This window comes from Ambystoma mexicanum, chromosome 9 (assembly GCF_040938575.1).
Source record: "Ambystoma mexicanum isolate Mex_15411 chromosome 9, UKY_AmexF1_1, whole genome shotgun sequence".
NCBI lineage: Eukaryota > Metazoa > Chordata > Amphibia > Caudata > Ambystomatidae > Ambystoma > Ambystoma mexicanum.
Window position 1 is genome coordinate 1,007,884,936 of NC_090931.1, and position 19,108 is coordinate 1,007,904,043.

The 19,108-nt window shown below is 50.1% G+C and overlaps 1 protein-coding gene across 2 annotated transcripts in view; it reads left to right on the forward strand.

Annotated features, from left to right (window-relative positions):
* The window catches only part of STK39 (serine/threonine kinase 39), a 2,038,823-nt gene that overhangs the window by 660,987 nt on the left and 1,358,728 nt on the right, over positions 1-19,108 (forward strand). The gene's annotated exons all lie outside the window — the stretch shown is intronic.

Below are 19,108 nucleotides of genomic sequence, written 5' to 3' on the forward strand. Positions count from 1 at the left end.
AAGGCAATTCATGTAACAATGTAAACATACTTTAAAATTACTTTTCAGAATCAGAACAAGTTAGTAGATAATCTTTGGATATGCTCAATTCCTACACCCTGAGGTGACTTCAATCACAAGGACAGTAATGGCATTTATATATCACACTAGGTATACTTTGCAGATTCTGAGGTTGCAGGAAAGAAAGGGCTAGAAGAGTCTGCAGGGAGCCAGGACAGCCAAAGTCAATTTGAAACAGTCTATGTAGCTGAGGCACTTCTTAGAATCAAAGTCTTGCACAAAGTTACAGAGTTTGTTAGAACATCACTTGGAGGGTCACAAGTTGTTAAGCCAGTAGAAACAGAGTTGGAATTGACTCTAAAAGTAAGCCACTGCAATTTCCAACTGAGAAAAGCATAGCTAAAAGACAATGGCCCTCATTAGGACCCTGGCGGATTTTTTCCGCCGTCGGCGGACTTTTCCGCCATGGCGCAAAGTCCCTTTACGCCATGGCGGATGGCGGACTTACCGCCCCATTCCGAGGTTGGCGGGGCGGTAAGTCCCCATTGACCCATTTACCCTTCCCCATTCCCATTTCGGCCCCATAGGGCTCAATGGGAGTGGGGAAGGAGTTAATTACGCCACCGTAAATTACGGTGGCGTAATTAACACCAAGGTCCCATAGCGCCATGGATTTTTACGCCCGCAAAAAGCGGGCGGAAAAATGACCATGGCGCTATGGGAACTCGTAGTTGGCGGTAAGGGGTCGGCGCAGCTAACGCTGGCGCAAACCCCTTACCGCCAGGGTCCTAATGAGGGCCAATGAGTTAAGTACCCCAAGTCTAAACAGTACCTCTGGTTTGAAGAAGAGTGGTCCAGCTGGATTCTGTGCTGCTACAGCAGTGCGGTCCTTGTGTTCCTGAGCCTCAGTCGTGGGGACAAGAGGGAGGACATATGGAGGGCTCCTGCTGCGGTACTTGGGAGATCATTGGCAGCTACAGGCTCTTTCCGGTTCAGAAGCACTTTGTGGTTTCAGCGCTTAGCAAACAGCACCGTCGCAGATCTCGGATACCGGTTGGGCTTCCTTCACTCCTAGGTTCGTACACTCTGGTGAGGGGACTCAAGCTCTGGCCATCCTGCTTCTGGAGGGTCCTTAGGAGACTCCTGGAGCTTCTAGATGGATTTCAGACCTTTCACTCGACTACAGATCACTCGACCCCTGGCACTCGGTTTATGCAGCAATTAAGAAGTACAGCAATTCGGGGAAGATGATCCAGTTGACTTCGTCTCAGGGTTAGTTGGTCCCACTAACCCAATGCGAGAAGTTGTCAGTTCCGGAGCTTCTCTGTCGAATTGAAAAAGGAGTTTCAGCACAGCAGCAGGTCTTCACTGGGCAATTCAAAGGTCCAAGAAGATCTCTGGTTGCAATCAGGCATTCCTAGAGACAATGGACTGGGGAGTTTCAGGACCCTCCCTCACATCCTGTCCTTCAGACACACTGGAGCGAGAGGTGGGCTTCAGGGCTGAAGCCCGCCAAAGGCAAGACAAAGGGCTCAAATCTGTTTTGACGCACAGAGTAAAACCCAGGGAAGATCACAGAAACAGAAAATGGTGAAAAAATAAGTCAGGGTGCACTTTGACAAAATGGTCACCCATGGGTGCTGTACTGCAACTGAGGGTTCGGCCTGCGGTAGAAAAGCACAATGATAGGAAATTAAAACCAGTGCCACCAGCCATTTAAAGTAGGGAGGGTAACATAAAAATGTTACATGAGAATGTAGGATAGCGGGGTACTAGGTAACCCCTAGCACTCCACTTAAGATGGTGTGTGCTGGACCTACAAAGAGAGAAGGTAAATAAAGTCAATTTCACTTTACTATTCTTGGGAACAGAAGTTCACACAAGGAAAGGTAACTAAACCTTATGAGAAATCTAAAGGATTTTTCGGTGACACTGCACTGAAGGTTTATGGTCAGATGGGCCTGCTATAGAGCCTGCAAAAAATATCCTAGGTGGTGAAGATGTTCTTCCCAAGTGGGGATGAACACTGCAATGTCATCCTAGTATGCCATGCAGCAGTCCTCTAACCCTTTCAGAACTTGATTCACCAACCTCTGAAATGCAGCAGGTGCTTTCCCGAGTCTCAAAGGCCTAACCTTAAACTGGTATAAGCCTCCTGGGGTCGAGAATGCAGTTTTTTCCTTGGCATGGTCTGCCAGAGCTATTTGCCAATAGTCCGAGTACAGTTCAAATGTACTGAGGATTTTGGCTGAACCAATTTTCACTGCCAGCTCATCTTTCCTGGGTAAAGGATGGCATCAGTCGTGGTGACTGGATTAAGAGCTCTATAGTCCACGCAGAATCTCAATTCTTTGGTTCCTGCCTTTAGTACTAGTACAACTGGACTAACCCAAAGACTTGCAGATGGCTCAATAACTCCAAGGTCAACCATCTTCTTGACCTCTTCCTTTATGTGAGTTTTGACATGATCTGATGTTCTTTGACCCCTGCTTCTGACAGGAAGACTGTCACCAGTGAAAATATTATGCTGGCCCCAAGGGGTGAAGCCTGTTGTCAGTGAAAACAGGGATGCAAACTGATTCAACATAGCCTTGCACTCCTCCTGTTGTTGCAGAGTCAAATATGAAGAGAGTTTCACTCCTTCAATTGTTTCATTTTAAGGTTGTCCCCTGAGGAGATCAGGGAGAGGCTCACTCTCTTCCTCCTCTTGATCAGAGGCTAGAAGCAAAGCTCCTAGCTCTGGAAACATAAGCCTTCAGGCGGTTAGTGTGATAGACCCTCGGGGCCTCCTTGGGGTTGCACAAGTCCACAAAATAGTTGACCTCTCAAAGCTTGCCTACAATCTTGAAGGGTCCAATCCACTTGTCCTGTAAGGCCATGTGCCTTGTATGTACCATAACCAAGACAAGCTGGTCTGGAGTAAACTCCACCATGTTGGCCTTCAGTCGTGCCAATGCTTGACCAGAGCCTGACCTGCTTTCAGGTTTTCTGAAGCTTCTGTCATCCTCAGTGCCATCTTCTTCCCGCGGCCTAGCACATAGTCAGTGACTCTCACTGGATGTAGAGAAGGAGCCCTCTCCAACCATTCCGTGATCAGGGCCAAAGGGCCTCTGACTAAATGACCATAAAGAAGTACAAAGGGGCTAAACCCAACCCCTGCTTGAGGGACTTCTCTATAAGCAAATAGAAGGCATGACAGTAGAAGGTCCCACTTTCTTCTAAGGGATTCTTCTAAAGCACCTATCATGCTCTTCAAGGTACAGTTAAACCTCTCCACCAGCCCATTGATCTGGAAGTGGTAGGCTGTTAAGAACTTGTAAGTCACTCCACATTTTTTCCAACATGCTCTGCATGTAGTGTGACATAAGATATGATCCCCTGTCAGAGATGTCTTACTTAGGAAACCTTCCCTGGTAGAAATACATACCAAGGAGGGCCTTAGCCACTACTTGAGCAGTAACAGTTCTCATAGGTATAGCCTCAGGATACCTGGTAGCATGGTCTACCACAACCAATATAAATCGGTTGCCTGAGGAAGTTGTAGGGTTTAGCGGACCAACAATGTCAATCCCCACCCTCTCAAACTGGACTCCCACCACAGGAAGTGGCACTAAAGGTGCCACATTCTTCGATCCACTCTTGCCAGAAGTCTGACTAGTGTGGCAGTTTCTACTGAATGCATCTACATCAGCCCCACAGTGGGCCAGTAGAAGTACAGAGATAGCCTCTCTTTGGTCATCTTTAAAGTGAAGTGACCAGCCAAAGGGATCTCATGTGCTAACTGTAGGAACTTTTGTCTCGCCTCCTGAGGCACTACCAGTCTCCTGTAGTCCCCTGGGGTAGACTCAGTAGGTTCACTGTAGAGGAGGGTGTCTTCCCAGTAAAGCCTAAGCTTCCCTGGCTCTTGCCCGAATCTATATGACCACTGCGCTGCCCGTAATTCAACTGACGAAAATGTCGATGACCATTACGGTACGTTGCAGTGATCAGAAAGACCACTGTGGCCTGCATCCCCCTACTGCACTCCCCCCCGGCCACTAAACTTAACGGCGGCACACACAGAAGTCTCCTGAAGACTTCCCTCAATCCCTGCAGTGTCAATTCCCACCCACTTATGTGGTTCAGCGCTGGTCCCGTAGGGGCCTTTTTTCTTTTTTTTTATACATTTGTGTCCCCCACTCTCCATTGAATGGATGTGGGGGACACCCCCAAAACCCCTGACCACCATTGCCATGACTAAGAGGAACGGGCGACACCCCTGCAACTCCCCCTTCCCTTAGTCGCAGTAATAGTACCAGACAACCTTATGCGGTCACAGTACTGGTATGATTCCTTCTTGCCCTTCCAGCTGGTAAGCTGTCTGCTGGCACAGACCTTCTAGAGAGGGACCCTCTCTTTGTCCTTTACAAAAGTTTTCCCTAGAGTGTCCACCTTCTGCAAGTAAAGTCTGCAGCTCAGGATTTTCTTTAGGATCTAGATCTCCAAAGCAAGGAATTTTTTCTTCCACCTCTGTGTCACTAGTAGCTGATTCCACAAAATGTGGTTGGTCCTTCCACTCAGCATCAGCTGGGGCCGGGTTCACTGGAGTGACCTGGGACAGTCTTCTCAGGGATGTCCTTGTCCTATGAACAGGTTTAGTTTTCAAACCTTTCTTTCTCACAGAGTTCTTGGATTCTTCTTTTGTCTCTTTCCTGGTTTTGGAAGTAGAAGGGTGGCCTTCCTGTGGACTGGAGATATTGGAAATCTCCTTCACCTCAAACTTAGGGTCTCTTAAGGGTGCCTCTCTGGCCAATCTTGGTGCTCCTGCTTCTTTTTGCTGGGAAGTCTGGGGGTACTAGAAACTACACCAAGAGTTTTCAAGTCATTTCCCAACATGACGCTCCCTGGGAACTTCATTCTGTACACAAACAGGAATTATAACAGTCATATTATTGCACTGGATGAGAGCTGGCAGAATAGGAACCATTTGGATAGGGACTCGTGCAAGTTTAGTGGGACATTTGGGTGCTCTAGCTACATCCTCAGGTGGGAAAACACGTTCATCAACCACTGTAATGCTTGCCCCAGTGGCTCTGATGGCAGTGGTCTCCTGGCCATTTACAAGAACACCATCCTTATTTATCTGCAATGGAGTTATAAACATCCACATTCTGTTGTTCCCACAGACCCAGGGATACTAAATATACACTTTCCTGTACCCCAATGGGGTCTTCAGCCAGTAGTTAAAAGAGAGCACTTGCCATTTGTGCTTCTGCCTCGTGGATGATGGCTAACAAGGCAGTGTGGACCCCTCAATGTTTACCCTTACATCTGGGATCCCTTTTCACATGATCTACAGACCCACATACAAAACATTTCCCAAATGTTGTCGGGAATGGGGGTTTCTGTTGATCTCCCTCTAGTTTTACCCTTGCTATGTTTGTGGCCCTCTTTTGGATGGTTGGAATTAGACCTCTCTTTACCCTCTTTCTTGTGCTGCTTCCCCTCTTCCTTCTTGTACGTGGACCCAGAGTCTTTATGAGTGGCCCTGTTGGCTACCCATAAGTCAGCAACTTGTGCTAGATATTTTAGGATCAATTTCCTTTGAGTCAGCCAAGTACTGTCTCAGTTCAGGATAGCAGGCATCAAATATAGATTCAAGGAAAACAAGATTTCTCATTCCTTCAAAGGTTTGTACTCTGTACCCCGTAACTCAACCATCTAAGTTTTTTAAACATTTACATACCCAGGTAGCCCAAGGGGTACCATCAGACTTTCTGAGGGCCTTAAACATCTCAAGGTACTGGAAAGGAATTTTACCAAATCTGGCTATTAATGCCAGCTTAACTGATTCATAATCTTTTCTATCACTGGCACCCAATTCCATAACAGCATCACAGCCATTCGGGGGGACCCTAGACATGAACCATGGAATGAAATAATTCCCTTTTATTCCTTGAAGAACATAGGTGTATTCAAACATACCCAGCAAATCCAACACATCAAGTTTAGGTTCATACATATCCACTGCTTCATTGGCAGGTGAGGCCTCCTGGGACTGGTAGACCTAGACAACCCTGAAAGGGAAGCAGAATCAAGGGACATCTTTCGCATCTCCACTTGATGCTGCATTTATCTTTCTCTTAGTTTCACCTTTTGATGTTTGGTTTCAATTTGTTCATCCAGTTTCTTGAACTCCAACTCTAATCTTAGTCTCTCAAGTAAAATATAATCGGGGTTTAGATTTGGACCTTGTGGGGCCACAATGGAAAGTGACTGAGGTACAGGGGAATGCTGTGGAAGAGGGTGGCTCCCTTCTAGACACTCCTCTCCCTTCTCTGACCGCTCTTGCAGATTGGAGTTTGACTCTAAACTAGCATCCTCATCATTAATCTACACATTATTTGGGTTAGTAGGTGTTACAGGCCTAATACCCAACCTTTGGTGATTTAACAACTTTACAATCAATTGACATTGTTTTCCTTTCAGAGTCAGAGCCCTGTTTTTACACAGTTGTTCTACTGTCAGGCAAGTCAGGGCTGACTCATTAAAGTTACCCATATTTGGCATGTTAAAATTGCTTACAATTGTGGTGGAGCTTAGCCTTGTAACTGGTTTAGTTGGGCACAAGTACAACACAGTCAATGTAACCACTCTACGACAATCCCACGACCTGCCACCAGTGTTAGGTAAGACTTGATGTAGTCACACTGTGTGAGACTACACAACACTTATCTGCTTGGTATTAGGTAACCCACCTTTTGGTATAGGTATGCACTAGACAAGTTGGTAGTGTGACTGAGCAGCCAGGCCATTCTAAAGAGGGGTAAACGTGAGCTGTAGAGCTGTAAAAATGACATCCAGAAGTACAAGTACAAAGGTAACACTTACACTCAAGGTTTCTGTTCTAAATAGTAATTTTTTTAATTAACATCAATTTTTAAATAAGCGTTCTTTAAAAAGGCAATTAATGTAACAATGTAAATATACTTTAAAAGTACTTTTCAGAACCCAAACAAGTCAGTGGAAAAGATTTGGATATGCTTCTTATACAATTTCTACACCCTGAGGTGACTTCATTCACAAGGACAGTAATGGCATTTATATATCACACTAGGTATACTTTGCAGATTCTGAGGTTGCAGAAAGGAAAGGTTTAAGGAAGGAAAAGGTTAAACAGGTTCTTAGTATATGTGAGGACACTTACATCTTCCAATGAAATCTAGACAAGCCTTTTCCAGCACTAAAAGTCAAAAACACGTTACCATCTATGAGTTTCAAACAATATCGAAGTCAATGGGCTAGAAGAGTCTGCAAGGAGCCAGGGCAGCCAAAGTCAATTTGAAATAGTTTTTGGAGCTGAGGCACTTCTTAGAATCAAAGTCTTGCATAAAGTTAGAGAGTTTGTTAGAAAATCACTTGGAGGGTCGTAAGCTGTTAAGCCTATGGAAACCAAGTTGCAAACAACTGTAAAATGAAGCCACTGCAATTCCCAACTGAGAAAGGTACAGATAAAAGACAATGAGGTAAGCACCCCAAGTCTAAACAGTACCTCTGGTTTGAAGAAGAGTTGTCCAGCTGAATTCTGTCCTGCTACAGCGGTGCAGACCCTGTGTTCCTGAGCCTCAGTCACAGGGACAAGAGGGAGGACGCCTGGAGGGCTCCTGCAGCGGTACTTGAGAGATTGTCAGCAGCTACAGGCTCTTTTCAGTTCAGGTGCACTTCCCGGTTTCAGAGTTTAGCAAATAGAACCGTTGCGGATCTCGGATACCATTTGGGCTTCCTTCACTCCTAGGTTCGTACACTCTGGTGAGGGGACTAGAGCTTAGGGTCCTGGAGCTTCTAGCCGAATTTCAGACTTTTCACTCGACTACAGATTACTCAACCCCTACCACTCGTTTCTTGCAGCAATGAAGAAGTACAGCCAGTTGGGGAAGATGGTCCAATGGAGTTTGTCTCAGGGTTTAGTTGGTTCCACTAACCTAAGGGGAGAAGTTGTTCCTTCTGGTGCTTCTCTGCCGAATTGAAAAGAGAGTTTCAGCACAGCAGCAGGGCTTCACCAGGTAATTCGAAGGACAAGGATGATCCAGCAAACTTTGTTCACGGTTTCTTCATAAGGTGTTTTTCCCAGTGGTCGACTCTGCCTCTAGTCGCAAAACCCTCCCCTTTTAAGCAGGTTTCTCCCATTCATGCACAGCCTAGGCTGTCAAACACACAGCAGGGTGAATCAGGACTGGTTGAATTCAGGCATTTCTAGAGACAAAGGACATGGGAGTTTCGGGACCCTCCCTCACATCCTATCCTTCCATACACACTGGAGCCAGAGGCAGACTTCAGGGCTAAAGCCTGCCAAAGGAAAGACAAACAAAAGGGCTCAAATCTGGTTCTACGCACAGAGTAAAACCCAAGAAAGATCTCACAAACAGAAAATGGCAAAATAAAAAGTCTGGGCCATTTTGACAAAATGGTCACCCATGGGTGCTGTACTGCAGCTGAGGGTTCAGCCTGCGGTAGAAAAGCCCAATGGTGGGAACATTAACCCGCTGCCACTAGCCATTTAAAGTAGGGAGGGTAACATAAACATGTCACATGAGAATGTAGGATAGGGGGCTACTAGGTAACACCCCAGCACTCCACATAAGATGGTGTGTGCTGGACCTACAAAGAGAAAAGGTAAGTAAAGTCAATTTCACTTTACTATTCTTGGGAACAGCATTTCACACAAGAAAAGGTATCTAAACCTCATGAGAAATCTAAAGGATTTCTCTGTGACACTGCAGTGAAGGTACTGTGTGTCACCATACAAAAAGTAGATGCATATGGAGATTGTAGGACCCCAAAAATAGTGGAAGGACATAAGCCAAATCAGGTCAACATACATGGGAGAGTGAGGAAAAGGTTTCGCTCATTCCAGGCTTAAAATTAAAAAAGTTCCAAAGTCCAGCAAAAGAACTGAAGGTCTCTAAGGTTGAAGGGAATTAGCGCAGAAAGGAGAATTCTCCCTAACAGATGTGAACAGAGGGTTTATTGAATAATTCACATGAAGACTTCTTTTGACAATGTTGACATAACAGCACATGTCCATCTGCTACAGTATTTAACAGAATACAATCCCACCAGTGGATCCTGCAGCGGTTGTCATCGATCTCAACTTTAACTGTACACCTACCCTTTCATTCCAATTGCTAGTTCTGTAACGCCTGCATATTAAAGCAGACTCTCTATTGCCTTGGAAATCTGAGAGTAGATTGTAGATCCATAGGAGTGTTGCATGCTGTCCGCTGAGAGTTCCTGTCTGTTACGGAATACAGATCACTTTGGTAGCCATTCATGAGGTTAGAATTGCTGGTTCCAAAGCACCGTATCCAGAAGTGAAGCAGCAGCGATAGAAGAGAATGGGGGCTAGAGTACTCGGATACCAAATGGATACCAAATGGTATCCGAGAACCGTTGCGGATCTCGGATACCATTTGGGCTTCCTTCACTCCTAGGTTCGTACACTCTGGTGAGGGGACTAGAGCTTAGGGTCCTGGAGCTTCTAGCCGAATTTCAGACTTTTCACTCGACTACAGATTACTCAACCCCTACCACTCGGTTCTTGCAGCAATGAAGAAGTACAGCCAGTTGGGGAAGATGGTCCAATGGAGTTTGTCTCAGGGTTTAGTTGGTTCCACTAACCTAAGGGGAGAAGTTGTTCCTTCTGGTGCTTCTCTGCCGAATTGAAAAGAGAGTTTCAGCACAGCAGCAGGGCTTCACCAGGTAATTCGAAGGACAAGGATGATCCAGCAAACTTTGTTCACGGTTTCTTCATAAGGTGTTTTTCCCAGTGGTCGACTCTGCCTCTAGTCGCAAAACCCTCGCCTTTTAAGCAGGTTTCTCCCATTCATGCACAGCCTAGGCTGTCAAACACACAGCAGGGTGAATCAGGACTGGTTGAATTCAGGCATTTCTAGAGACAAAGGACAGGGGAGTTTCGGGACCCTCCCTCACATCCTGTCCTTCCATACACACTGGAGCCAGAGGCAGACTTCAGGGCTAAAGCCTGCCAAAGGAAAGACAAACAAAAGGGCTCAAATCTGGTTCTACGCACAGAGTAAAACCCAAGAAAGATCTCACAAACAGAAAATGGCAAAATAAAAAGTCTGGGCCATTTTGACAAAATGGTCACCCATGGGTGCTGTACTGCAGCTGAGGGTTCAGCCTGCGGTAGAAAAGCCCAATGGTGGGAACATTAACCCGCTGCCACTAGCCATTTAAAGTAGGGAGGGTAACATAAACATGTCACATGAGAATGTAGGATAGGGGGCTACTAGGTAACACCCCAGCACTCCACATAAGATGGTGTGTGCTGGACCTACAAAGAGAAAAGGTAAGTAAAATCAATTTCACTTTACTATTCTTGGGAACAGCATTTCACACAAGAAAAGGTATCTAAACCTCATGAGAAATCTAAAGGATTTCTCTGTGACACTGCAGTGAAGGTACTGTGTGTCACCATACAAACAGTAGATGCATATGGAGATTGTAGGACCCCAAAAATAGTGGAAGGACATAAGCCAAATCAGGTCAACATACATGGGAGAGTGAGGAAAAGGTTTCGCTCATTCCAGGCTTAAAATTAAAAAAGTTCCAAAGTCCAGCAAAAGAACTGAGGGTCTCTAAGGTTGAAGGGAATTAGCGCAGAAAGGAGAATTCTCCCTAACAGATGTGAACAGAGGGTTTATTGAATAATTCACATGAAGACTTCTTTTGACAATGTTGACATAACAGCACATGTCCCTCTGCTCCAGTATTTAACAGAATACAATCCCACCAGAGGATCCTGCAGCGGTTGTCATCGATCTCAACTTTAACTGTACACCTACCCTTTCATTCCAATTGCTAGTTCTGTAACGCCTGCATATTAAAGCAGACTGTCTATTGCCTTGGAAATCTGAGAGTAGATTGTAGATCCATAGGAGTGTTGCATGCTGTCCGCTGAGAGTTCCTGTCTGTTACGGAATACAGATCACTTTGGTAGCCATTCATGAGGTTAGAATTGCTGGTTCCAAAGCACCGTATCCAGAAGTGAAGCAGCAGGGATAGAAGAGAATGGGGGCTAGAGTACGATATGTCTATGTCCTCTTTCAGCAAAATGAGACAGTGTGGGACACCTCAGCCTTTCCATCTACTTATACACCAGGAGGCAACAGAAAGATGCATATGGATAGGAGGAATTAGCTTTCCATGGCTCACTGGACATTTCAGCACGAGCAGAACCAGGGTGGGCTTGCTTCCAGATGATCAGAGGCTGGAGTTCTATTGAGATACTGAAGTTGGCAAGAGGGCAAGAAGGAGGACAAAAACTAAGACCATAGCACCTTCAAATGCACCCTAGGCGTATTGAATGAATACTGTCCTGTGGCATTTAAAGAAACACACATGGCATACTGTGCAGACAATTGACAGGTTATATAGAACCCATGGCATTTTGGGAGACCTCTCTTAGATTAACAGGGTAATTCATAGAATTCAGCGCACAAGTAGCGCACGCGGCTGGCGCACAGCGTGCGCGTGCGATAGTCTGCGCCAGCCGCGTGCGCCAAAACCGAATCCGGCGCACAGCGTATTCATGGATTTTAGGCTCCCAAACCAGCCGTGGCGCAGAGTATCGCAGCGACCCTGCAGCAGCGCCAGTAACGCCCCCAAGAACGCCCTCGCGCAAGGAAAAGCCATCAAAATCGCTAAATCACCGCAAAGGGCTGCGCTAACCCTGGACCAGTTTACAGGGCTGCCAAACAAGGAACGCAAAGCGGGTAACGTGCATATCAGGGGTACGCGTGAAGTTATACACGCGATTAGCCAGGGTACGTGTATTACAGGGGTACGCGGGAAGTTTAACACGCGATTAGCCAGGGTACGTGTATTACAGGGGTATGCGGGAAGTTTAACATGCGATTAGCCAGGGTACGTGTATTACAGGGGTACGCGGGAAGTTTAACACACGATTAGCCAGGGTACGTGTATTACAGGGGTACGCGGGAAGTTTAACACGCGATTGGCCAGGATACGTGTATTACAGGGGTATGCGGGAAGTTTAACACGCGATTAGCCAGGGTACGTGTATTACAGGGGTGCGCAGGAATTATCACACGCGATTTGGCTGGGTACGTGTATTACAGGGGTGCGTGGGAATCATCACACGCGATTTGGCTGGGTACGTGTATTACAGGGGTGCGTGGGAAGTCACACGCGATTAGGCTGGGTGGGTCCTCACAGGTGTTCCCTGTACACCCTCCACGGCCCCTGCAGGCAGCCTACAAAACAGGGGACTACCCTGCACACCTGCTCATGTCCCCCTGCACCCCCACCCCCCAGCAGTGCAGGGGCAGCCTCCACCAGGCCCCCACCCATGCCTCCCACCACCCCCAACCCCCAGCAGTGCAGGGGCAGCCTCCACCAGGCCCCCACCCATGTCTCCCACCACCCCCACCTTCCGCCACCAGGGGCACTCTCCACCAGGCCCCCACCCATGTCTCCCACCACCCCCACCCCCCCCCCCGCCACCAGGGGCAGCCTCCACCAGGCCCCCACTCATGTCTCCCACCACCCCCAGCCCCCACCATCCAGGGGCACCCTCCACCAGGCCCCCACTCATGTCTCCCACCACCCCCACCCCCCCGCCACCAGGGGCAGCCTCCACCAGGCCCCCACCCATGCCTCCCACCACCCCCAACCCCCACCATCCAGGGGCACCCTCCACCAGGCCCCCACTCATGTCTCCCACCACCCCCACCCTCCCGCCACCAGGGGCAGCCTCCACCAGGCCCCCACCCATGCCTCCCACCACCCCCAACCCCCAGCAGTGCAGGGGCAGCCTCCACCAGGCCCCCACCCATGCCTCCCACCACCCCCAACCCCCAGCAGTGCAGGGGCAGCCTCCACCAGGCCCCCACACATGTCTCCCACCACCCCCACCCTCCCGCCACCAGGGGCACTCTCCACCAGGCCCCCACCCATGTCTCCCACCACCCCCACCCCCCCGCCACCAGGGGCAGCCTCCACCAGGCCCCCACTCATGTCTCCCACCACCCCCAGCCCCCACCATCCAGGGGCACCCTCCACCAGGCCCCCACTCATGTCTCCCACCACCCCCACCCCCCCGCCACCAGGGGCAGCCTCCACCAGGCCCCCACCCATGTCTCCCACCACCCCCACCCCCCCGCCACCAGGGGCACCCTCCACCAGGCCCCCACCCATGTCTCCCACCACCCCCACCAGTGCAGGGGCACCCTCCACCAGGCCCCCACCCATGTCTCCCAACACCCCCACCCACCAGCACTGTGGGGCACGTGGCCAGCAGGCAGTCAGGCAGCAGCAGATGGCAGGTGGGAGCGTGCTCAGGGCTCTGGGGGGCAGTAATTTGGCCTCCTGGCCAGGAGCGTGGTCTCTCGTGTGTGAACGCGTGGACAGCCTGATAGGGAGTGAAATCCCACACGTAGCAAAGGCCCTTAGCGCGTAAACCCGTCAACAGCATATGCGCGCCTATAGTCACCTGCACGTGCAGGAAATTGTTGCGTGACACGTCCCAGTGTCAAAGCGTGTGATTGGTGAAAATGGATCTACACGTAGAAGTGACAAAGCGTGTGATTGGTGAAAATGGATCTACACGCAGAAGTGACAAAGCGTGTGATTGGTGAAAATGGATCTACACGCAGGAGTGACAAAGCGTGTGATTGGTGAACGTACACGCCGCGTAAGTGACGCTGTACGTGTGGGCCTGTATATAAGGTACATGTAGAACACCATTTCCTTGTACGTGCTTTTCGTGGAGAGCGAGTGGGTGAATTCTGTACTTCTTGTCGTTTCACACGCGATTTACTTCACGGCGTTTCCAGTTCGTATTCCCTGTTACCTCTGACAGCTTTTTCTCTTTTTTCTCTTTTACTGGTTTACCTGGGCCTGTTCCCTCAAACAGTGTCCCCTTCTACTGTTGTCCTGTCTTCTCAGACAGCGTACACATCTTCTTTTGGCGGGGGTTTAGCCAGCCAAACGCGCTCATTTTTCACGCTCTTTTACCTGGCAGACGGTGAGTCACGCACGTATCCAACTTCTGTGCTTGCCCCGTGTGTAGCCTACCCCTTCAGAGGTCATTCTAGGCTGCGTGTGACACGCATACGTTCATTCTTGTGTTACTGGGTGCCACAGCGTAGTGCAGGTTTTTCTTTCTGCACACGTGGTCTAGGAGGGGTTGCGTGCACGTCATCTCCCTTTTTTGGGCCTCCTGTGCGTTGCGTGACCCGTCATCTTTCCCCAGGGGTTACAATCAGCCGTGCTAGAGCACTAGGGTACAATTACCATCTGGTACCCAACCCCTTTGACCCCCAATTGCCCAGGACAATTGTCTACAGCCACTCCCATACGCACATTAATATCAGTGCCATGGCTGGGAGGCGAGGATTCCGTAAGGGTGGCAAAGGTGGAAGAGCCACAAGTGGTGGCCGTGGTGGATCCGGTAGGGGACGTGGTTGTAACTTGCAGGGTGAGCCTGTCCCCCCATGTGTGGAGGACCAGTCAAGGGCACCCATCATCCCCCCCCATCCCCCCCTCCCCCCCTCCCGTTGAGGCTGAAGTGGCTGACACCATCCATGCTCAGCCCTTGTTGGACCAGCCCATTGTGGCACCAGACCTGGCTGACTCCATGGCTGACTTCCAGGTCAGCAGGGCTACGACACGTGCGCTGGTGCACGTTGATGCCATCATGCCACGTGGATCTGGGGCAGCAAGGTCATCTGCTGCACCAAGGAGGCAGGGCGGAGAGGCTGCAGGGGCAGCTGCGGCTCCATCCACCCCAGCCCTCACACACCCAGCCAGGACAGTGTCGGTCCTAGTCCATGCTGCTGACATTCCCCCTGACACCATCACACTAGAGCCAATGCCTGCACCAACTCCCATGCTGAGTGTGCAATCCCACACTCCTGATACAGAGTCCACCAGGGCTACTGCCCCTAGTGTCCAGAGCGGCGCAGGACACTCAGGATCACCACCACCTTCCAAGCGGAAGAGGAAGAGTGCTCGTCCCGCACTGGCTGATGCCCCAGACACGGCTACACAGTCCGGCCCGTCCAGGAAGCCCAGCTTCACGGATGACGAACTGAATGCACTTGTCGAGTATGTGTCCGGACATGACAACGAGATGGTCATTGTTGCAGGATCCAAGACCACACCTGCACAACGCCAGGCACACTGGCAGACCGTTGCGGACATCGTAAGTGCCCTTGGAATCGTGAGGCGCACAGCCAATGATTGCTATAAGCGCTGGAATGACCTAAAGCGCAGGGCAAAGAGTAAGCTGGCCTCAAGTCATGCCGCAACTCTAGTGACTGGAGGTGGGTCTCCAGTAGTAGACATGGAACTCACTCCACATGAGTCAGTCGCTGGGACCTACGTCACGGAGGAACAGATCCAAGGCGTGGGAGATCTGGCTGATTACGAGGCATTGTCCGGTGAGTGCACATGCATGTGTGTGTCATCCATGTGCATGGTGTGTGTGTGAGGGCTTCTGTTCGGGTGCCAGGTGAGAGTGTGTGCGCCTGAGTCGTATGGGTCAGCCATGTGCTTCATGCAATCCTTCCTGCGCAGCTGCATTTGGCCATAGCAGTATCCCTTCTGCCAACAGTAGACATCTAGCAAAACTGCACGCCAGTTGCCCTTGAAGTGTCACCTTGACACAACATATTTGCTTCTTTTTCACTGTTCATTCAGTCAGTTTGTTTGCATTCCACCACTTTCACTAGGCATGTCGCTGTCCACTAGTGACATGTCTGACATGGGTATGGTAAAGTGGAGTGACTTTGTTACCTGGATATCATTTGTACACACATGTCCCTGTGCAATTTGACCATTTCAGACTGGCAGCTCCAGGTGAAAAATCTGACCTGTTAGAATTAGAAAAGCTATTACATGCGGGAACTGGACTGAATGAATAGGTGCTGCCCTCCTCTCCATCTTCACTCAATAGCAATGGTACATGCCATCTGTGTGATGGCATGTGTGTTTCACCTGCCAATCACAGGCCAATGTGTGATGCCACTGCCAGGCAGCATGCAGAAAATGTGTTCATCTTCCATCTTGGTGTCATCAGTGTGTGCCATTTGCCTGCACTTCATACGCAGTGAGGGTGCATGCATGGGAGGGTTTTAGTCATGTGGGACATGTGTCAATCAAGTACTGGTTCTCTTGCTTCTCAGCCCTCAATGTGTGCCATGGTGCTAATGCCTGTTTCCATTTCTTTGTTTTCATGTCTTTGCAGGGGAAGACGCACCTGATACTGCTGGGGTTGTGGAGATGGTGCAGACCCAGGAGGTGTCCCAGGGCCGACCAACCACCAGTGAGGGACGTGGTGTGGTGGTGGGGGAGAACCCACAAGTGCTGCAGGTCGTGCTCTCAAGGGGTGTCTCTGGCTGCACCTCCCCCGAGCTGTACTCAGGTGTTGATTCGGATGAGACCTACGTGCCGTCGCAGGTGAGTGTTCCAGGGAGGGATTCTGTTCTGTCTCACCCACCTGCACCAGGGTCAGTACCCTCCATGGGGATGTCAGTGTTGGCAGCTACGCCTTCGGTGGTTACGGATGCAGGGTCACACTCCGCGACATCTGATCCTGTTCCTGGGCCAGCAGATCAGAGGGGGAATGCAGTCCTGCAGCCTCAGGCAGTGCCGGCACAGCAAGGCGCAGTTCGCCTTGCCCCAGACAGGTGTGGTGCCCGCCGACGTGGTGGCCGTACGCCACCCGGCATTACCGCATGGGAGCAATCCATTTACGGTATGGCTACCCAACAGGCTGCATCATCCGAGATGATGGCTCAGGCCATGGATAGGGTGGCCACTTCCATTGTCCCCCCAGAAAGGTTTATGGAGCGACTAGAGCCGGCAACCGACTCCATCTGCCAGTCACACAGGGAGGACATGTTGGGGTCCAACAGGGACAGGCGGGCGGCACTGGCGACTCTGCAGGAGGCCATCTCCATTGAGTCCCAGGGCCACAGGGAAGCCTTGAGGCAGGAGCTCCTTCACCTCAGGACGACTCTTGTTGAGCTTGAGGCTTCAACACACCAAAGGACAGAACAGCAGCTGGAGCGTCTCACCCGTACGCTCTCAGCTGAGATGCAGGCAACGAGGGCGGAGGTCCGGGCATCCCGTGAGTTGTTGCATGGGGACCTCCGCACACTCATCCTCCAGAACCAGACCTACCACACCCGCATGCTTGCAGCCATGGAGGAGCAGACTAGGGCCTTGCGTGGGCTGCCTCCCATAGTGCAACCACCTCCGGATGCAGCTGCACAGGGTGATAATAGCGACAGCAGTGATACACCCACAATAGGGTAGCCGTGTGGGCCATGAGCCCATGGAGGTGTTTTATCTTCCCAGGATCCACGCAGGTGGGTTCTGGTGTGCATCCTGTCCTCGGACCTCCTGGGTGGCCTCCCCAACCCCCCCGGGCCCATCAATGGCCATTTTTGATTGGTTCTTATTTTTATTTTTATTTTGATTTCTTTTATTCCCAATTTTTTGGGACAATCTGTTGGCTTCGATCTGTTGGCTTCGATCTGTTGGCTTCGATCTGTTGGCTTCGATCTGTTGGCTTCCGTGGTTCCTGTGGGCATACGCTGCATTGTGGCTGGGCACATGCAGGCTTGTAATGTATTTGGTTCAGATGCTTGGGTTTGAGTCACACACACCCCTCCTGCTTCCCGTTTCCATGGGCTTGCAAAGGGTGTGCCCAAGTGACAGTGAATTACACAGTGACTTTGGACTCCCATGAGCTGTGTGGCCAGTCTGTAGTCAATACTGTGTATACATTCCTAGTGCATATTGCTGTTGTGTTGTACACTGCATGTTGCATTGATGTGTAACTCTTCTTCTGTGTCTACCTCCCAATTTGCAGGTCCCTTCCTCATGTCCACACAAGGACCTCTAGTCTGGAGATGGGGACCATGTTGGCAGCAGTGCACCTACAACTCTACATGGCGACAACACTGCACAGTTGGTAGTGGTGGGAGTGCAGGCATTTCCAGGTGGTGAGACTACTAATATGTAACATTTGTGATGTCATGTTAATGGTACTACGTGCTCAAGTATGTTGTTGGTCCGGCATTGCTGTGAGCATTTCAGGTGTTGCAGGTTTCTAATAGTGCCACTGTACATAGTGAGACTGATGTCATGTTGTGGGGATTACTTTGTTTACCTGCAATTAGCATGACATGGCACGGTGTGTCGTGTGGCGGTGCTGGGGTTGGGTTGGCTGACATGGCACTGTCCTCTTGTTGCATTTTGCAAGTGGGTATTCATTTTAGCTGCTTCAATGTGTAACTTCACAAAACTGCATTGGTGGTGGCTGTGTGGGTAGGGATGCACACATTGTGACACTTCCAGGTGAACAATCTCAGGCTGACATGGTATTCCCGGTTCATTCTCCAGACATTCAGGATCAGTGTCTGGTTGAGTCATCATTGATTGTCAGATGGAATGTGCCAGGGCAGTGTGCACTCCACAGGGGTGTGATTTCTATGTGAAGTAATTAGCCACTAGCTGTGTACGGGCTGCCTCCCCCCGTGCCCTTTCCCCTCCCATGCGCAGCGGCTGTGCATGTGGTTGGGGATGTGGGGCCACCACCATGTCCACGGCCAGGCCCCGGCGTGTTGCAACGTTGTGCAGGACACATGCTGCCACTATGATCCTGCACACTACTGGGGGAGCGTATAACAGCTGCCCGCCAGAACGGTCAAGGGAGCGAAAGCGTGACTTTAGCACTCCGAATGTGCGCTCCACTATGCCCCTGGTTGTAATGTGGGCTGTGTTATATCTTACCTGGGGTGGCGTGGTGGGGTTCCAAATTGGCGTCATCATGTGGGGGCTGAGAGGGTAGGCACTGTCCCCTGTGGAGGTGGTGATTGGTATCATTGGTGGGGTTGTGACCTTGCTCAGTATCCAACATGCATGCATGTGCAGTGGCATACATACTCACCAAGCAGCCATGTATCGCCATGCCGCCCAGCATCTATGTCCCGGCATAGGGTGGACATTCGGTAAATGAAGCTGTCGTGGGTGGACCCGGGATAGTTGGCATATACTGAGGTGATGATTCCCTTGG